Source organism: Lepidochelys kempii, chromosome 10, assembly GCF_965140285.1.
Source record: "Lepidochelys kempii isolate rLepKem1 chromosome 10, rLepKem1.hap1, whole genome shotgun sequence".
In the NCBI taxonomy this organism is placed as follows: Eukaryota; Metazoa; Chordata; order Testudines; family Cheloniidae; genus Lepidochelys; species Lepidochelys kempii.
The window spans coordinates 6,165,764-6,187,083 of NC_136389.1; positions in this window are offsets into that span (position 1 = coordinate 6,165,764).

Consider the following 21,320-nt stretch of genomic DNA (forward strand, 5'->3'; position numbering starts at 1 on the left):
ATCGATCTGAGTCCACGAAAGCCAGAGGTGAACCGGGCGAAGAGGGAAGACTCCAAACAGCTGTATCTCCACATGAAATGGCTCAAAGGAAACATCAGCATTGCATTCACGGTGGGGTGGCCCAGCTGAACTTCAGGAACATAGTTGGAGTCCAGCGTTAAGCAGCCTTCCACTGGAATGACTGAAATATAGAAGCTACCAAGAGGAAGCCAAGGTCCACTGAAAAGGATGAATCTTGTAGCGATTTATATGCTATGGCAAATGCCCTCATAGGCTAGGAGGGTATGAAGTTTGAGCCAGGCCATACAAATCCCCTCTAGATGGAAAGCTTTAGCACAGCCTGTGAGACAATTAGACTCAATAGGGTATATCCAGCAAGCAAAATACCAAGTAGTACTTTTTCCTAGCTCCATGAGCCAATAGCTCCCTGATCAAGGCTGGCTCCAAGCAGGTGCCTGGGGCGGCAAATGTAAGGGGGCAGCAGGACGTCGGGCTGGGGCGGCAATCCGCCCTTGGCAGCAGCGGGAATTCCTCTTCTTCAGTCGCCGGCGGCAATTCGGCGGCCGCACCATCACTCCGCCTCCGTGTTCGGCGGCAAGGTTTGGTTTTGGTTTGTTTTTTTTGCCACTTGGGGTGGCAAAAACGCTGGAGCTGGCCCTGTCCCTGATCCTTTGCCATCTCATAAATAGAGGGAAACAAAATCAATTTAATCCAATCCCAGTGTGTATTGGATCATAACCTATCTAAAGCACCCCCGAAAGCCCAAGAATAAATCAGCAAGGAAAGAAATCACCTCCTGCCCTGCACCGTCTGCTACGTCTTCCAGCTCTTTGGAGCACAGTATTTTCTCTCTCTCTCTCACTCTCTCTTTGGATCTGTTTGTTCATTTCAGTTTTTACATGCAACCAAATTACACTAACGTCTGGTCTTGTCCCCCAGTAACCTTTAGCAATAAACAACGGGTGCCAGGGTAAGCGTGAAAGGAATAACGTAGCTGGATTGGAAGGAAGTTGATTGAAAGGCTCCTGCAAAGCTGATCAGAAAATGGATTGTGTAATTGTGTGCTCTTTGCCCCCGCTGCTCAGTGGAGTCATTGAACCAGTGGGAAGATGAATAATATTAGAGACAGCGTTTTTTTATATTGGCCAAAATCTTCAAACTGTGGGTGGCCTAAGTTAGGCCTCTAAAATCCATGTCTGGGTGCTTAACTAAGTGGCCTGATTTTCAGCGGTGCTGAGCTTCAGTGGGAGCTGCCACCTCTTAAATTGAGGCTCAGGAAAGCCTAAAGTCTTGACACCCTAATCCACATGTAGGTAGTACGACAAAGTCAGGCTGACGGCTGCAAGAGGGTGGGCCTGTTGAGTACCAAGAAGTGGGTGGGCGCAAGCCTGCCCAGAGCTAAAGGCCCCTCCCCTGGCCTAAGGGGAGAAGATACTGAGCCCGGGACACTCGAGTATGGGGGACAATAAAGGAAAAAACAAGGACAAGTGTGGGGGTCAAAGGGTCAAAATTAGGGAACCTGAAGGGGACACCTAGCAGAGAACCCCGGACAGCACCCACTGCTCCTCAAAGGTGTCAAGGGAGCCAGCAGACATGGCCCAGAGGAACTCTGCCCAGATATATGAACGGAGAGAGGAACGGAAATAGGCCCCACAGTGGCAGAGCACCCCCTCGACCAACATCCTCTCCCTGGTGTTATAGATAGCCACTTTGGCCATTGCTGGGAGGAGATTGATGGGGAGGTGTCTTGCGACTTTGTGGGGCCACAGATGGGGTGTGCATAGATGAGAGAAGGTGGTGGGAAAAGTGCAGCCAGAACTGTAAGAATAGTTTCAGGAGGAGCCGGAAAAGGGGCTGCAACCTGGCTCACTCAAGATAAATGTGCGCCAGGGTCTCCCTCATTGGCCCATGAGACCAAGGTGGAATGCAGACTGGCCCACCGGGGTTCCTCACCTTCAACAGATGGCAATAGGTCTAGCTGCTTAGTGTCAAGGTGGGACACGAGGGCTGCAAGAGGGTGGGGGAAGGCAGGTATGTTAGGCCTAGAATGATAAAGGCCCTTTTCCCTACAAGCTGAGAAGGGGTTACCTCAGGTCAAGTAGGGACACTTGAGTCCAATTAAGGGCCACCTGAGACCATTTAAAACCCCTCCTCTAGAGAGAGAGGAGAGCCAAGCTGCTGCAAGGCTGCTCTTCCCCCTATAGGGGAAACAACTAAAACTGAGTGCTGGTTTAGGGGAAGGACTGACACCCTGGGGCCAACAAGAGGACAACAGCTCCGCAAAGAGGTGGCAGGGAAAGGTAACCCACTTTGTACATTTGTTTGGTGGAGGAGCACTCCTTGGGCCTGCCCCATGGCCTACCTCAAAAATACTAACAAGTAAACCCAGAGTGGGAAGACAAACACTGTCGACGGGGGCGGGGGCTGATTTGCCCCAAACCTCACCACCACCAGAGGGGGAAGTGCTAAGTCTGGCGAGAGGGAGGAGGTGCCTTGCCACAGTAGTTAACCATGCAGCCTGATTCTTACCACTTTGCCTGGGCAGTTCCTACTGAGGGCTTGTACACACTGGCGCTTACTTTGGTATAACATAAGTTGCTCAGGGGTGTGGAAAAGCCACTTCCCTAACCGATGTAATTTACACCAGCCAAAGCGCTGGTGTGGACAGCATCATGTGAGCGGAAGAAGCCCTGACACTGAGTGCTTCTGAAAATACAAATACCAAGCCATGGATTTAGATGCCTGCATTTGGCCCCCCCACAATTGGCCACAATTGCTCTCCCTGTGTACAAGATCTCATTTATTTTTAGAAAATATGGTGAAGACACAAACTGCGATTCACTGGGCTCTACAAAACTTTGTGTTCATTCAAAATGCCTTCATGCCCCCCAGGTGGACAGCGGTAGGATGACCAGACAGGAAATGTGAAAAATTGGGACACTTTTTTTCAGGGGAGAGGGGTACAGTTGTCCATATAAGACAAAGTCCCTAATATTGGACAGCTGATCACCCTAGGACAGTGGGGTTTTGTACATTCCCCCTATTTTATAAATCCTGCATTTCACAAACATTTTGGTTCTCCATCCCTGTATGTTGTTTTTCCCAGCACTGCTGCAGCTTTGTTTCCATAGCTGACGGGGCTTGGGGCTAGCAATCGGCATAACATAGGGGTTGCCATGCCAGGTCAGACCTAAGATTCGAGTGGTCCAGTGTGTTGTAATGAGTTGTACCAGATGCTTCAGAGGAAGGTGTCAGACCCCATGGTAGACAGAGATGTGATAATCTGCCCCCTATGTAAAGTCTCATCCTGATCTCTAATAGCTACAGATTGGATAAAGCCCTAAAACATGAATTTGAACAGCCCTTCCACAAAACGTTGTTATCATTACGATAACTTTGGGAATTCTTGACATCCACATAAACGTCCAATATCTTTTCTGAATCTTGGCCATCTGCCTATCCTGCTGCCTGGTGAAATCTTCAGTGGAGTGAGTTGCCCCGAAACTTTAGACCAGGGACTTACCTCTGGTTTCTAACTTGGGTTAGATCCAACGCTTCAGGGCATGGGTCCAGTTCTGGTGCCCTGAATCAGAACACCCATGAGGAAGATCAGTTGGGGGTTTATCTCTAAATCTGTCTCCAATATGTACATCATACACATGTGCATATAGTATATAAGGTCTATATTCGTAATTGGTCTCTTCCTCATTTACATGAAGGCCTCTTTACACCACTTTGGCAACGTAAAGGGGCTTTAAAGCAGGCAGAAATGTAATTTACATCCATTCTGAGGCCAGAGTGATGTAATGTGGTCTAAAGGTAAAGGAGAACTCAGGCCAATGTGTATATAGTATGTGCTAATGTTAGCATATATTCTCTAATTCAGAATAGCTACTGATCAGCAGCATAACCAAAGTGCACAGGAAACCCTGGTTTTCAACAGCATGTTAAAGAAAACCCAGGAGCAACAATAAACAGCGAAAGCAAAGTGATGTACTGCAGGAGCTGAGTAGCATCGTATTTCCATACTGGGAAGAAATCTTAAAACAGAGAATGTGGGACAAGATATCAGTGCAGCCACCAGAGCTATCAAGGTCAGTGTAAGTGGGCTGCATTTGATAAAGGGATGCTACCAAAAGCCCCATTCAATGTGGGAATGCTTCACTGGCTGTTCTCTTTGAGCTTGAATGAAGGCAAAATTACTGTTAATTAATGCTTCACATTGCAGTTAAATCAGCCTTTGCCATGGCAAATAGAGATACGCAAGCAGCCAATTATCTGTGAAAGTAAACTGTCTGTGGATAATTGCAAATGCCCCTTTAACATGGGATTGAAGATCTGTCTTCTGAGTGTGTGCCTTATTAACGTATTTGCCCCATGCCTAGTCCACCCCATGGATCAAGGTCAGTGACTTCAGTAAGTTACACAAGCAGTGTATATGGCCCAATGCATTGTGGGGGTTCTGCTGTTACACAACACAGACCCGCAACATCAGCAACTCTATGGTCACTGTGAATGTTTACATCCATGGGATCAGGAGAAAGGGTTTTCTGTTTAGGCTACATCTACACTCCACACCACTGTCAGCGGCATGTAGGGTACATGCAGCTACACACTGCAGGGAAAAGCAGGCTGTGTCCACACTGCTGTGTGTGGCTGTGTGCCAGCGAAAGGCTCAGGAAGTGAGAAGACAGCAGGGAAATGCTCTGGCACCAGGGAGGCAGCGGGACGCAACACGGCTCAAAATAGCAAGAGTAGAGAGCCATTTAGGGTGTGTACTCCGGTTTATACCCCTCCCCTTCCGGTGTGTCTTTGCTCTATTAATCTAAGCCAGGCCTTATGTTGTTTATACCTGTGCTGGGGGGCAGCTATACATGTAAAAGAGGCATGCAGCAGTGTAGACGTACTCTTCATCAAGCAAATCGACATTCAGATCTTTGTTAGTCTCCTAAAGCTGGGTGACATTTTTCAGCCAAAACTGTTTTTCAGTGAAAAACCCAGATGCTGCAATTCTGAACTGGTTTGCGAATTTGTCAGTTTTGCTGAAATGTCTGGGGTAAGAAGAAAATCTGAATTTAAATATTTTGAGTCTTTTTGGGTGGCAATTCATTTTTCATTTCAACCTGCCCTTACATTTTATTTTTAAAAATCAAAAATATGTAAAAATGGCCAAAATTGAAATGAAATGTTTTGATTTTGCCGTAAGAAGACTTTTCATTCAACCAGCAGTGACATTTTTCTTTCAACTCTTCAATGTGCCAGAAATTTTGAAAAAATTGAGTTTGGTTCGACCCAAAACAATTCGTTTGATTATTTTTTGGAATTGCTGCTGACCCCCATAAAATCTATTATTCACATAGCTCCATTCCTGCCTCCTGACTCGGTTAGCAGGCAGCTACAGTGGGGCTGAAAATGGCTTCACTAAAGCAATGTACTGTGGTGAATTTGGCCAGAGTTTCCAGATTCAATAGTAACGATACAATGAACTAATGACATAGGAAACTTCTCTCCCTGACTCAGCTCCATTCACATTACATGGCCAATCTACTTAAGTGCAACATGACACCAAGTGATCGAGCATACCAGATGCTAGAATGTAATGCTGACCCGTATTCCTGAGGAGAATCAGAGATCTTAGAGTCCTTAAGGGAATTGTGTATATTACTGTTGTGTGGGTCTTACAAGCACTTACTGAACATGCTATTTAACACACACCATCTTTCAGCTGGGTTTTGTTGACCCAGGCAAGTCTTGCTAAAGCTAAAAGTTTTGGCATCATGCTCCTTGAATTCTGCCCGTTATGTAATTAATCCCGCCGAGACAAGAATAAAACATGCAACTGCCTACAGAGCAGTCAGATGAAGCTGCTGCCCAAGAAATCTTACAATTACCAAACTCTGTCCTCTTCCTACTCCTCTCCCCTGTTGATTTGGGTATCTCTCTTATTTTTGCCCCTTATTCTGTTTAAATCTACGTAACATTGTCCTTGGGGAAAGAACACAGAAAGCCAGTACATCAGATTAAAGCAATGGATCATCATCTGTGTTGTGCTGTATTTCCAATGTTTTGTCCTACTCAAAGCACCTAGCCATTCAAAAGGTGGGAGGACATTAACAGGACTCAAAAGTAGCTGAGGACTAAGAAGAACCCTGTAAAAATAACTATTGAGAGAAAGCAGGGGAGAGAATGCTTGCAAGATGTGAACAGGCACAAATAGGCCAGTGTGTGTGATTTGCATCTCAGGGTATTAATTTAATTAGCTCAGAAAATTACTCTGAGCCAGTGGTTCAATTATTTATGAAATGGGATGGACATCTAGAGCAGTACCAGGTGAAAGGAGAAAAGCAAAGGGGGTGCTGATCTTCCCTAAAGGAAAAAAGGGCTCTCCTGGCAATTACTGCCCCGGGAGTCTGATTTCTGTCCCCAGGGAAATAATGGGACTAATATGAAGGTAGAAAATAGCTTGTCTCTGGTTGTGTCTGGCCCTTACATGGCTGTGAAGTGGGGCAGGAAGGCACATGGAGCCTCCCCCACATCCCACCCTAGTGTGGCAGATTTAAAATTGCAGGCACTGCTCACTCCATATTTCCCCCATGGTGCCTCAAAGGGGTTAAAATGGAGTAGGAAGTAGATGTGTTTGTGAAGGGATCAGTGCACACGGAGGGGTAAGCTAATTCCCATAAAGGCATGGGGCAGTCTGTCATTCCCCTTGCACAGGGAGATCGGGAAGGTATTGTGCCTCTCTTAGGAAGAAAGCCTTGTGGTGCTCCCTGTCACTCAACTCAGGACAAAACCATGTCTTAAAGGCACAATCCAGCCCCAGATATTTAGGATTTGATCCTACAACCCCTGCTCACATGAGTGCTCCCATGGGTTGAGTCACACAAGTGAAGCCCTAGCCTTTGACTTGAGAGACCTGGATTTAATTCCCTGCTCTGCCATGGACTTCCTGTGAACTTGGGCAAGTCACTTCCACTGTGCCTCAGTTTCCCATCTGTCAATGGGGATAACAGCACTGCCTAATCTCACAGGGGTATCTGAGTAAAGCTTGTGAGGTGCTCAGATACTACAGTAATGGTACCTTAGACAGACCTGAGAAAGTGTTAGAATATCAGGGTTGGAAGGGACCTCAGGAGATCATCTAGTCCAACTCCCTGCTCAAAGCAGGACCAATCCCCAATTTTTGCCCCAGATCCCTAAATGGCCCCCTCAAGGATTGAACTCACAACCCTGGGTTTAGCAGGCCAATGCTCAAACCACTGAGCTATTCCCCTGCCTCTCCCCCGCCCCCACCTCCCGCAAATGTTGCAGGATTGGACCCCAGGCAGATAAAGCCACATACATTTTCAGAGACTAAATCTTACCAGGAAAACTTGATTGCTTTCATGTGATGTAATTACAGAGTGGATGGATGAAAGGAAGAGAGCAGCTGTAATTGGGAATGTGCTGAGATTTTACTAGAGCACTTGATACCTTGTCTCACAAATAATAGTACATTCAAATTCAGTACCAGTTAAGTACTAGCTACTTTGTTATAAGAAGCCCTTCTAAGCATGGCCAGGGGAGAGTCCAGGTCGGATGAAGCTCTGTTGTTCTCTGAGAGGATGTACTATGTAATTATCTCATCTCCACCAAACGCACAGCAGGAGATCAGGAGAGGAGATCACTTATCATCATGTGTTGACTAAAACCCTTGCTGCTGTTTTCACCAGGGCTGGAATTAAAGGCCGTCAGTCTCCTTAAGGAAAACTTCAGGCCAACTGGTGTAAATCATCATTGTTCCTCGGAAGCCAGTGGAGTGACACTGATTTAGACTGGCTGAGGATTGGCCCTTTTAAGTTTTCTCTACATTTGCCACTTGGATGTTCATTTCTGGCTGATCCAGGATTCTGTATGTAGTCCATTGGGATCCACCCACTTATCTCCAAATAGTTTTCAAATGCCAAAGGTTCGGTTTGTGTTGTGAGATTGATATCTTGCTGACATTCTGATTCAAGTTTCCAGCAGCAGGTATGAGGTTTTGCTGTAGGAAATGAGCTTATTTTTAGCTGATGCATTCACTGGAGCCTTCTGCTTTGAGCACATGGATTTGTGTCCAGGATCCTGTTTCTCAGACAATTGAATGTAAGATTTTAACTCTTGCTTTTAATACTGTACTTGGTTTGCTGAAGTATTGAATGGACCTCAATAAGTGCGGGTCTTCCATTTGTATTCGATAACTACTCACAATTTTGCTTATCCAAAGTGCTCTCGGACTCCTTAACCCCTTGGATTTGAAGTCCTCACACTTCCACTGAACCTCTCCCGCCTTTCCCTTGCATAAACCAATTTATCCCGGGACCATGTCATGTTGCATGGTATGCAACCAAGTTGGTGAGCTCCTTGAGGCAGGGTCCTTGTTTTAGATTTTCTAAAATGGGTTCCTAAAGATAAGCTCCTAAAGCCAAATTTAGACACTTAAACCAATGGCAACCATTTTTTTGAAAGTCTTTGAAACTATCCCCTCTCCTAGGCCTGCACTCTGGTTTAGACAGGACATGACCCAGGGAGAAATAAGATCAAAGGAGAGAAGAAGGGATTGCTTGGGACTAGGTAGGACATCTGTGGGTAAATTGCATAACTAAAGTGACCAGGATTTAATCTACAAAGAGCTCATTGAGACCCTACATTAGAACTAGGTAAAAATCAGAATTTCCATCCCACGGATCTTTCAATATTTTAAAATTTGTTTTGGTCCCAGACTGGGATGTAAAGGGGAAGTACCAACGTTTTTTTTTGGGTTTTTTTTTTCAAGGAACAGAAAGTTCCAACAGATTTTTATTAGGAAATGTCAGAAAGTTTCATCATTTCCAAATTGAAATATTCCATTTAATGTTGGTTCTACAGTAGTCTATGTTTCCCTGCATGGGCTCCCCAGATGAATTATGACTCTCATGATGCCCTGTGGAGGTGTGACTCCCATGATGCACCATGTGATTCAACCTCAGGTGAGCATAATGGGAAATGTAGTCCAGCCAGGGAGTCTGGCCCATTGAGGAGAATGGAGGTGTGAAAAACCCAAATGACAAGTCACATGAGGCATTATGGCAGCTCGGGGGGGGGGGACAGAGATTAATGTCAAACTGACCCAAACCTAACATTTTGATTCAGTTCGACCTCACCCAAAAGAAATAGTCTGTTTTGATTTTCCTGATGGAAAAATCAAATAATGCTGGCAAAATTGAAAGTTTCCTGCAGAAAATTCTGATTTTGTGGAAACTGCATTTTCAATAAAAAAAAAAATGTTGACCGAAAATTCCCACCCAGCTTTAGTTAATGTACACATGCATCGGGATGCTCATGTCTGATTTAGGTACGAGTGGAAATGAGGAAGCTGGTCTCATCCTACTCCCTGTTAGGGCACATCAAAAGAACTACCCCTTAGCTGCTGGTTTTCCTCTGCTTCTTTTTCTGTGGGAGCTTGTGTGAATTTCCTGTAGGTGAAAGATGCCAGAAGGCCGATCCTGACATCCTCTCCTTCATCTCAGAACAGGTTCTCTAACTTCAGGCAGAATCAATGCAAGCTTCCCCCATCAAGCCCCTCATCCCTGAATGGGAGACGCTGCCTCAAATTAGTCCCCCTGCTTATTCTATTGAGTATTTTTATTATAGAAGTGCCTAGAGGGCCCAGCGGAGATTGCAGCCCCATTGTGCTAGGCGCTGCATATGATAGGAAGAGACAGTGCTTACCCGAAAGAGCCTACATCTAAAAGACGAGACAAAGGGACAAGAAAGGCATAGACAGGTGAAGAGATTTGCTTGAGGTAACTCCGTAAGCACAACCAGAGTAGAACGTAGGCCTTCTAAGTGCCACTCCCATACCCTATCGGCTACACCACCTTGCCACTATTCACACATCATCCTGTTTTCTGATAATGTCCCTTTGTGACATGGATGTTTGTCCACCGGGGAAAGGCCTGAGACCTGCCACACTTGTTTCACACAGGCTGCTCAGGAGCTGGGTAATCTTCCCATGCTGTCCAAGCAGGAAGAGATGCAGGTCAGCATTCAGTCTGTCCTCTGCAGGGGTCTGTCCTCAGCAGGTCTGTTCTCTGCTCTTTGTGGGGGAGCTTGCAGATATTTCGTATGGCACCTGGCTTAACCCAGCGCTTTAAATTCCTCATTTCAATGAGCACTAACCTAACTCCTAAATCCTTTCCACAACGTACTCCTAACACCCTGTCCCCGTGGACAATGAGGCGGGCAACACGCTTTTTCCATCCCCTTTCTTTTCCTATGCATCTCCTGAACAAGGAGGGTTAAAGGCTGAACTCTGTCAAGCTCCTTTCTAAGACAAGCAAACCAATCAAAGAAGGGGAAGAGACAGACCCACTTGCTTTCTGCACAAATATTCCAGCATGCAAATGGCTAATAAAGTGGATAATGTATTGATTTAACCTTTAAGCAAGAAGGGATTTGCTGTGCTTCATCAGCGTTGAGCCCCACTACTCAGTCTGAGAGCATCCGGTGTGCACACACACACAATGGTACTCCAGTCACATGCCTCAATCCATGTGAGGGTAGTTCTGACACAGTGCAGGAGACATTCGCCCACGCAGATCTCATTAGTTGTCTAGAACAGGGAAGGAAATTAACATGGCTGACTGGAAAAGTCTCAACCTTGGTTTCTCCCCCCAGCTCTCCCCCCCCCACACACACACACACAAATTGGGGGAGGGAAAAAAGCTTTCAATAGAGGAAAATAATGAGGGACAGCGATGAATTTTTAATCTGGCCTGGAATATGTTTGTAATGCATGGATTAGTGCTTTGGGTTATATGTATATTTTAAGTCATGTTTCTTCGGGGGATACAAGGCTAGGCAAGTTCTTTTGCTGAGCGGCATTTAGGAGGGTAAGTGGGCAAGAGAAGGGTCACTCGAATGGAATCTGAGTGCAGGAAAGGGAAGATTTTTCAAATGCATCAGTGTTAGGCAAGTGCCTAATTCACACTGATTTTCTCATTAGGTGCCTAACTGCCTTTGAAATCACCCCCAAAGGGCTTTTAGGGAGTGACTTGTGCAGCTGCACTGCACAATGTGGGAGCTCCAGGGGAATTCTGTCTCTGGTGTGGGGGGGATGCTTCTTGGTGTCCCCCAGCGTGCAAAAGCAATGTTCCCCCGCTACACCCCTTCAGGAGGTAAAGCCTGTAGTAGCTTCTTCTGGAAGCCCAGTCAGCTCTGCTGGCTGGCGTGGAATGGGCAGGGGGAGGGACATGCTCTGTACTTTGCTCTTCTCTTTAGTGTCTCTCCCATTCTAGGAGAGCAAATCTCAGCAGTGCAAGGTGTTTTAACTGCACTGGGCTGTTGCATAGGGGAGGTTCCTTGCACCATCCCCCCTCACTCGCATGGTCCTGGCACAGCAGGGCACAAGCTGGCCCACACTGTGTGTGCATGTGGGTGGAGAGGCATCAGGGGTGACTCAAGAGTTAAGGCTGCATTGAATGTTCACAAAAAATGGGATTGAAATTTGCTTTTTCACACTTAAATGACTGAATTTGATCTCTAAATTTGGCCCAATACCTCTTCTGAGAGTTAGATTTTCCCCATGATTTTTCTTTTCTGCCCCAGAAAAAATATTTACTATCTTTTGCTGCGGAATTTTTTTGTTAAATGCTCCCTCTGATTTTTAGCCTGTTGCCTTCACATTTCTCCGGGTAACTCGAACTAAAGAACAACCGTCCCCACAAACGCCCCTTAATTTGACAGACCTTGCCCATGTTTCACCAAGATGAATTCCTGGAACATCTCGGGTCCATCCGCTACTTTTCTCACCCTCCCAGCACGGACACCTGATTAAAAGCAAAATGTCAACCAGAAAACTGAGCACATTTTTCCAAAATCCTGAACCATCAGTGTTGGTATCGGTGTTCTTAAGAATGAGATGGAGCTAGATACATTTATGGATGGGATTATATTATTATTTTTATTTATTCGTATAATTGTAGTGCCTGGGAGCCCCAGTCTTGGAGGAAGGCCCCATTGTGCTAGGTGTGATACAAACACAGAACAAAAAGGCAGTCCCTGCTCCAAAGAGTTTACAGTCCAATGACGAGGTTGCCTATATAGGAGGGGCTGGACTCGATGAGCCAGGAGGTCATTTCCCACCCTTTGTCCTCCGTTCCTACAAAGAGAATCCTTCCAAGAACGAGAGTCATTTGGGAGCATCAGCTGCATGTGTGTGTGTTACTTGTGGGGTTGGGACTCTGCCCATCCATACTGACTGTACTGTGTACGGTAATTTGTTACAATCCTTGATGTGCAGAATAGTGAGACACACAAAGGTCTCAAAGCTTCAATAAGGGCCCAGATTCACAGAATCATAGACTATCAGGGTTGGAAGGGACCTCAGGAGGTCATCTAGTCCCACCCCCTGCTCAAAGCAGGACCCATCCCCAATTAAATCATCCCAGCCAGGGCTCTGTCAAGCCTGACCTTGAAAACTTCTCGGGAAGGAGATTCCACCACGTGGAGATTCCATGTGTTCCATTCCATATATCAGCTCAGGAATGGGAGGACATTAGGCAACAAAGTGGATTGAAGCCATCTTTGTGCATCCCTCATTCTGGGCTATGCAGGGAACCTCCATGCTACTCTAAATGGCACCTCTTTATAATGGCCTCCTATGGGTCACTTAGTTGGTGCACTTTGGCCAGGCACCCTTCTCATCCTGTCCTTCCCCCACCTCCCGACATCTGCACACCTGCTGAGACAGGGAGGCAAGCGAGTGCAGAGCAATTATGTTGGCTCCGCACTTGCTAGAGAGCTCCCCTACGATGGGAGGTGTTCTCTGAGGGCTTTTTAACCCTTCTACATGTCTGTTTTACATTGCTACTGCAGCAGGAGAGTAAGGAAGAATCTGGGTCAAGGTGAAGAACATATCAGAGCATCTAGCAAATGGTAATGGATATCATGGAGAAACATATAGCTGATGAGTGTGGGGGGGAGATCCCTTCTCTGGGCTGGGTGGTAGTGAATACTTAAAGCCAGGGAAGAAAGAGTAGATGGTATAAAGATGGGAATGCTGCCTTTGATTCCCCGCTTTTAATGTGTGTGTCCACACACCAGAGCAGAATGTTTTGCAGTCAGATGCCGCTCTCCCCGATTACTGAGACCTCTTCAATACTGTGCAGAAATCTATACCGTAAACCTATAGGAGTTTATATGGATTCAGTGTGCATACTCAGATCAGCTCTTTTCTTTGCTTTGTAACCTCAGAGCTTTCCAATCTCCTTCACAGTATAAAAGCACACTATACTGAGCAAATGTCCCCAGCCAAAGGGGGAAAGCACATTTAAAAAAAAAATCCTGTTAAAAATTCAGTGAGGATTTTCTGAGGCTGGGGAAATGTTACATCTCAGTCAGAGAGTTCTTTTGATTAGCCAGATTTTAAAAGGAATGGAATACTGTAAATATTCCCCCGACAAAGAGATTGGTCCAAATGTTGATCAATAAATCACCCTATTTTCCTTTAAAAAAAAAGAACAACAGAAAAATCTCCTTTTATTGCATTAAAAAGGTGAGGTATTGTCAGAAATTGCTGAAACTGTACGTTTCTTCAAGGCAGGGTTGTAAAAGGGGAATCACCTGAACTTCAGATGATAAAAGAATATTTCAGACTCTGGGGTGGAGGGGGGTGTATGTCTCACCAGGCCTGAGGCTTCATTTAATGAATGTCAGATTTACACAGATCATTTCAGGAGCATCAAAGGTATTTGGCTAAACAAGACCAGTGGAAAATGGCATACAAAGTCCATGGTTTGGGTAAGAGGGTACTTCAGTCCGAGACAGCTGCATTCGGTTCTTTTTATGTTAAAACATTGATTTTTATACACAGCCCATCCACCTGACCGTCCCTAGAGTCTGTGGGTTTAATGTGGCTGCTTCGACTGGTGTAGTCAGTCAGCTGCTGGGCGTGGAAGAATTCTCATTTGCTTGGGACGCTCTGGTAGGGCCTGGGGTCACTGCCATTCGCTAAGGCACAAGGCAGGTGGGGTCACCCCACACCTGCTGTTGACTTCAACAGGGCGAGGGTTTCACCCTTGGTCTGTGCAGATGAAACTCCTATTTTTGTTGTAATGCAGACTGCAGGGCCCAATCCTGCTCCCACTGGAGCCGGTGTTAAAACTCCCGCTGATCTCACTAGTGCAGGATCGGGCTCTTAAATAGAAACTGGGAACAATGCCCTGTGGTGGCTAGTTGATTTACTGTTCTCTGAAGGGTTAAATTCTGCCTATTTCCCTCCCCCCCTTCAAAGCCATCAAGGACCCAGCGTGCAGTGGAATGATCCTGTGCTTTTGCAATGGAAGGGGGTGAGGGGGTGTGTGTGTGAAGATTTAGGGAGCCTTGTGTGCCATGGGGGCTCCTTCCACATCCCCAATGTTTGGTGTAGGGGTAAGTTGGGGATTGGAAGGAGAGGATGGAGGACAGATGGATTCACCACAGTGCCAATCTACTAGCAATCATCCCATGCACCATGGAGGCAATTATAGGAGTGGCTATGGCAACCTTAGGACTGATGTTTTGACTATGGGGTAACCCTACTGCCACTCCATGGCCTAGAAAACAGAGAGAGGAAGAGAGGAGGGGGAAGAGCTATTCCCTGACTTGGTGGCTAGTGAATGTTTAGAGCCAGGGAATAGAGAATAGATTGACTCAGGGTGAGGAAATTTTCTTGGCAACTTGGGGGAGAAGAGAATGTCTTCTGCACCCCAGAAGGACTGCGTGTGTTTGCATGTGCACACCCACGTCTGCCCCTGGGCCTTGATGTCAGAGCTGGATTTGTCCTGGGAGGTATTGTTCGGGGGCATGCCAAAGTACCGATTTATTTCCAGTGCTTTGGGTTAGATGGTCACAAGCCTTTATTTTTCATTGATAATGGATGGGTCTGAAATAAGTACCCACACTATCCTTTGCCTCCCTATGCACATAAATTTCCTGCACCGTTCTGTTCCTCATTAGGACTGTATTATAAAGACTGGCCTTTTGGCATGGTTAGATCCTGGCCTTTTGTATTAGTTCTGCTAATGCATTTTGTATTATTATAAACCTTGCTTTTGAAAAAAGAGGCTTACATTGCATCAGTGTAATTGGAAAGTCAGAGCAGCTTAAATATTTTAAAACCATTTTTGTAGGGTTTGTAGGGGTGGGTTGCTTTTTCATAGATATATATTTTTTCCTTTGGTCTATGACTCAGCAGAAAGCCAGTTCCTTTTACCTCTGGTATCACCAGTTATGCAGGAGGCATGGACAGGATAAGAGTGGCTCAGATACTCGCAATAGAAAACACGGTCTGTGTAAAGCAGCCAAGAGACAGGAGGGCTGAGATTCTCAGTAATGGGAGCAGGAGCCTTTCACTTGACTGCGGGGTATCAGTTAGAATCTAGCCCAAGCTGGTAGTCACTGACTGTTCCCCCCACTCAGATAGCAGTCTGATGGTCTTTGTGACATTCTCCAGGAGCAGAAAAGGGGGGGACAATTGTCCTGGGGCCCCAACCACAGGGCCCCCACAAAACATCTGTATCGGCTGTGTAAATAAAGTGAAATGGGAGGGGGTGGGGCCCCAACAAACATGACGGGGCACCAAATTTCTCTCAACGGACCTGGCTGTGGGAAGGTCAAGACGAACAATAGCCAGGATTCTGGCAGCCCACTGTGTAGCATGGGGAAAGTATCCTTGCACCATCTCCCCTCTCGTACACCTTCCAGGAGCACTATGTATATTATCCCTGGCAGCGGCACTGTGTGTTTTAATGGCACCATAGTTAACACTGAGGAGCGACTTTCCATTCTAAACCCTGATTTTTCAGTTCATCATTTATTTTTCCTTCCTTTCCCCGCAAATCTTCATCTGCGGCTTACCTTTCTTCCTTTGAAGGTGAATTGTTTTGAACCTCTTCTTGGGGGGGAAAAAATCCATTTTTGAGCTAAGCAATAATGAAAATTTTTAAACATCCATTTTCTCAGGTTAAAAAATTGTTCGTTTGGATTTTTTAAATACACAGAATGAGGTTCATTATGGCAAACAAGGACCTGTGCCGAGGACCATCATAAGACCCGTGCACTGCTTAGGTCCCACTTAAACCCACAAAATCCAAGCTTAAGTGGTGATCCTTGCTCAGGGGCAAATTTTGCCCAGGAATAACAATACCAAGGGTTGTTTTGAATTGCCCTTGGAACTGTGTAATGCATGATTTTTTTAAAAAAAAATCTATTTTACCTGTTTAATGGAGCATGAAGAACATAATCCAATTCATGTCCAGCTGATCGCCTCGTGATCAATAAGTACGCTGCATTCTCTACAGCAGTCTCCATATTCTGCTTTTTAACCTTCCTTAACAATCTCTTGTGTGTTCTTTGCTGTCACCAAAAGCTGAAGTTAAGAACAACAAGGAATAAAAAAACCTGGATATCCCAAGCAGATGTGTACCAGTGCTACCAGGCAAAAACAGCACACAATTTAAGGATCTGTTCCTGCAGCCCGTATTTGCATGAATAATCCTCATGGGGAAAATCTAATTGACAGTGAGACTATTATGTGATCAGGAACCGTGGTGATGGGCATGGCATATAGACCTGAATAGAGCTTGTGTAAGAAATGAGGCTCACTCGTGTGAATATAGGCACAGGGACAGGCCCTTCCTTAGATTCAGGAGGTGGGTTAGTACTGAGGATAAATCCTAGAACTTAGGCAACAGTCAAAGGAGTTGATCTCTAAAACACCAGACTAAATCATCAGCATCTAGGTCACTGCTCCCCATCCCCAAGAGAGGTACACCTGTCCTGCTGCCACTCCTGCATTGTTCCCTACCATGGACTTTTTGGGGCACTCTCCAATTTAGTTTTAAAAGTCCCATGCAATTAGGCTTCCATCACTTCCATTCGGAGACTGTTCCACAGCTTAGTAGAAATCCATGTCAACTGGCCAAACTCAGAAGTGAATTAAGTGTAGAGAGAGTCTAAACCGGGGTAGGCAACCTATGGCACGCAAGCTGATTTTCAGTGGTTCTCACACTGCCCGGGCCCTGGCCACTGCTCCGGGGGGCCCTGCATTTTCATTTAATTTTAAATGAAGCTTCTTAAACACTTTAAAAACCTTATTTACTTTACATACAACAATAGTTTAGTCATATATTATAGACTTATAGAAAGAGACCTTCTAAAAACGTTAAAATGTATGACTGGCATGCGAAACCTTAAATTAGAGTGAATAAATGAATACTCGGCATACCACTTCTGAAAGGTTGTCAACCCCTGGTCTAAACCAGTGTAACAATACACCTACTCCTGGCTCCCCAGTGTGTAACTTGGCTTATCCTAGACTCCTTTACACTCATGGGCATATCAGTAAGTGGGTGTAAGTAGATCTAGGAATCTAGGAGGAAAGAAGTCACACTGAAGACATGTCAGTTGTGAGACTTTTCCCATAAATTCCCCACCACCCAGTTGAGCTGCTCTGATGGGTACAGCGGTGGAAATGCAAGCGAAGACTAGGCATTAACACTCATCAGCATGTCATATAGATTTGCTCGGATAGAATTAGATGACATACTTAAAATGCCACCCTGTCTACACTAGAGCGCCTCCTGGCTGCTAACATCAGTGGAGCTGAACTGATGGTTGGCAGGATGGGAAATTCTTTAGACATCCCCGGAGCACGAAGGAATCTGACTTCTGCCACTTTACAGTTGACGGTTCAACGTGCCCCAAGAAGTCTTTTTCCTAATATTTGTCCTCAATTTCCCTTACTTTATTTATTTATTTTTAAACCTAAAGAAACTCCTTTAACAAATGTCTTTCCTTCTGGTGACACCATAGCTTCCTTATGGAAGGTCAGTTTAAAAATGAAATATCTGGGGTCTGAAAAGTGCCGGCTGAAGACTTATTTGATTGAGATTTTTTTAAAAAAAGTTTTAAGCAAGTAACTATTTTATAAAACTGGAACTTGCTAGAAGTATGTAATGTATTTTTCACTAGTGCTGGGCAAGAAAGTCACTGAAGACTTGCAAGAGTATTAAATAACATATGGGGAGTGATGCACTGTTTCACTTAGAACCAGTTAAACATGGGGTATTTTTTGGCAGGTAATTGGATGGCAAAGATTTATTAATGCTTAGGAAGATGTTGATTCTCCTCCTCTTTCATTGCAATTGGGATTTGGGGAGGGAGTTGAATGGTGTCAGTGGCTGATATAGGCAATGGCTAACCAATGCTTCTCAGGAGATAACAGCCAGCTTGGTCCACCCTGATTACTCAAGGGCACTGCAGCAACCCTAAGCAAAAATCTTCATATATTTCACGGTGAGGATCAATTCTAGTCCCGCCCTTGTGGTGCTAGGTCACATGTCTTTTCTCCCAAGTAAAATGAGGCAACTGAGCAACATAAATTTTCTTCTTCTAGCAAGTTGGCAGGGGAAATAATATGGCCTGGCAAGCCATTATGTATTTTTTATTAGCAAGATAGTAAAATATTGAAATGACAAAGTGAGGAGCAAAGGAAAACACCCAGGAGAGAGGATTTTATCTCAAAGGCTTTAATTGAGTGGTTTAAAACATTTTTATGGGGAAAGAAAGATGGTTTATTTTGCTCCTGTAATTATCTATACTAAATAAGAATGCCTCCTTTGAAAAGTGTACTTACTTTGAACTGCATCCTTATTAATGTATTTGAACTGCATCCGTATTAATGTATTAATTGTATTTACTTGGGGTTGTATATTTTGTGGTTTTAACTGTGTAGAGGAGCACTAGATGTGTATCTGACTCTTTCATGTCCTGTTCTTTCTTTCTTTTTTCTCCTTTTGTTTTCTTTTCTGCCCCTTTAAGATTTTATTGACCATGGAATAATTTCATAACATAACACACCACATGAGAATATATTTGTCACAACACGTTCATTAGCCAAATGCACTGGGCTCTGCTGATCTTACTTATTTTGGTGTGTAAATCAGAAGTCTAAACACGCTGTGGGCCTGATCCAGTGCCTATTTAAGCCTATTAAATGACTCCCATTGACTTCATTAGGCTTTAGATTGAGCCGCTAATGAATTCATCTCCCACTCTCTTCACACAAGAAGCAGAAACCCTGATAGAGACACTCACTCAGGTGTTTTTGTTTTTGTTTGTTTGTTTTCATAATGTTCCGTAAGCTGCCAGGTGAACATTTTCAGCGGTGACAGTTCTTTCCGTGATTTGATTTCTTTTCCTGGAGAGTCAGAGATACTGTAATTTAGAAAAATATTATTGCAAAAGAGTCATGTAGGCCTCTTCCACCCTCCAGCCCCCTCAAATCTGGGTGGAAATGCCCAGTGATGGAAAACACATTTTATTTTGAGGTTTGGTGTAGTTTGTACTTATTTAGAATGTTTTGTGTATATGTTCTCCTCTTTTCTAAGATAGTGTTCTTGCAACCACAATAAGGATATGATACTAACAATGAGATGAGGAAGCAGAATAGCTGGAACAAGGAGGCTACATTTACTGACAACTGTAGATTTTAGAATCTAGGAACACAGGGCCAAGTTGGGGTTAGAATGACCTGGGGGCAAATGAGAGGGGGAAAATGCTTTATGAGAAGATGGCAGAGAACTGCTATGCATTGAGAAAGCTTTACACCCTCATTATCTTTAAAAGTAAGAGCAGAAGGCCCCATCTGCACTATTCCATGCACGAGGGTGCAGATGAGTATAAAGGGACATGATTTGGTGGAATTGACGCAAGAAGTGAACATGAGCCACGCGAAATCCAGCACAAGCTAGTCGTTGCTAACTGACTCTGAGTGACCTGTTCATATACCAGAAAAACGTGTTCCCCCAGTGGGATGGACTCTGTTAGGCACGTGTACATGCATAACTGTTTTGCGAGGCCAGATGAGATGTGCCTGAACTTTCGGGTGACCAGATGTTCTGATTTTGTAGGGACAGTCTTGATATTTGGGGCTTTGTTTTATATAGGTGCCTATTACACCCTCACCCCCGTCCAGATTTTTCACACTTGCTGTCTGATCACCCTCCTGAACTCTGAGACTGCCAGTTTTGTTGAGACCGATGCCAGACTGGCTTTTGGCAGATTGTCTCGCACCCCCACTTTGGGGGAATAGCCAGACCTAGTAGTCGGAGGCAGCGTCTACAATCATGAGACAGGATTCAAGAGGCCGCTGGTTCAGGATACTGGGAGGTCAGAAGTGCAAGTCGGGAATCAGAGTCAGGCTGGGTCAGGATACCAGGGGTCAGAGGAAGACAAACTGGAGTCAGGAATCACAAACCAGATGCCAGGGTATCAGACCAGGGTATCAGGAAGCATACAGCCTCGAGCAGGGCAGAGCCCAATTGTTCAGACAGTTTCTGGTCCTGCTGCTGTTTAAGTAGGGTCAGAGGGCCAATCAGCCACTCTGGGACACTGTCAATCAGACTTCAGGGGTGGAGCCTCACAATAGGGCTGGGCTTCATGTGTCTCAGCTAAGCTAGTGCAAACAAGGTGGAGGATTGAAGCATGACTGCTCCCGTGAACCGTATGGGCCTGGGTTCAAGACCTGTGGGTCATAACAGCTAACATAGTCTGGATCTTCTTCCATTTCTGGTCGGGCTCATTTGATGTCACTTTTAAAGCAGACAGCTGCTCATCCTTTTCTGAAGCAATCTCCCTAGCGCTAAGGAAAGATGATTGTGTATCAGACCTTCCTGTTTCTAATTTACACTTCTTGGGGAAGATGATGGGATGAGTTACATCAGAGCAGCTGCAATCTCACGGTGGTGAACAATCTATTTCTTTTAAGTCATTTTAGTGCCACTCTGACCTCTCTGAAACTTGAACATCTCTGTCAACCGACATAGATACATTATAGGTGGTAATGGTGCAAGATTCCCTCGCTCCACGTTAGCGGCATCCGGGCATAACAGAGTGTGAGGAAAAAATTTCCCCTGCTGGGTAAATTTATCCCACAATTCCCTACTTCAAGGTTTCTTGCATCTTCTTCTGAAGCATCTGTTACTGGTCACTGTTAGAGAGAGGCTACTGGACCAGAAGGACCACTAGTCTGATCCAGTATAGCTGTTCCTAGGTTCACCAGGGGCCCTGTTGTGGAGGGACCACAGCTCTTTGAGTAATTGGACTGTTTGGTCTCTCTGGCCAATTCAGGACTTGGCTTCTCAGCTGAGACTCCATCTAATACAAAAGCAGTTTCAGTTCTATCATCTTAATTGGCTGAAGTACAAATATGGATCCTATGGATGGTTTTCTTAATAGCCTTTTATAGATTAGTCCTTCCAGGACCAAAAAAATATCTG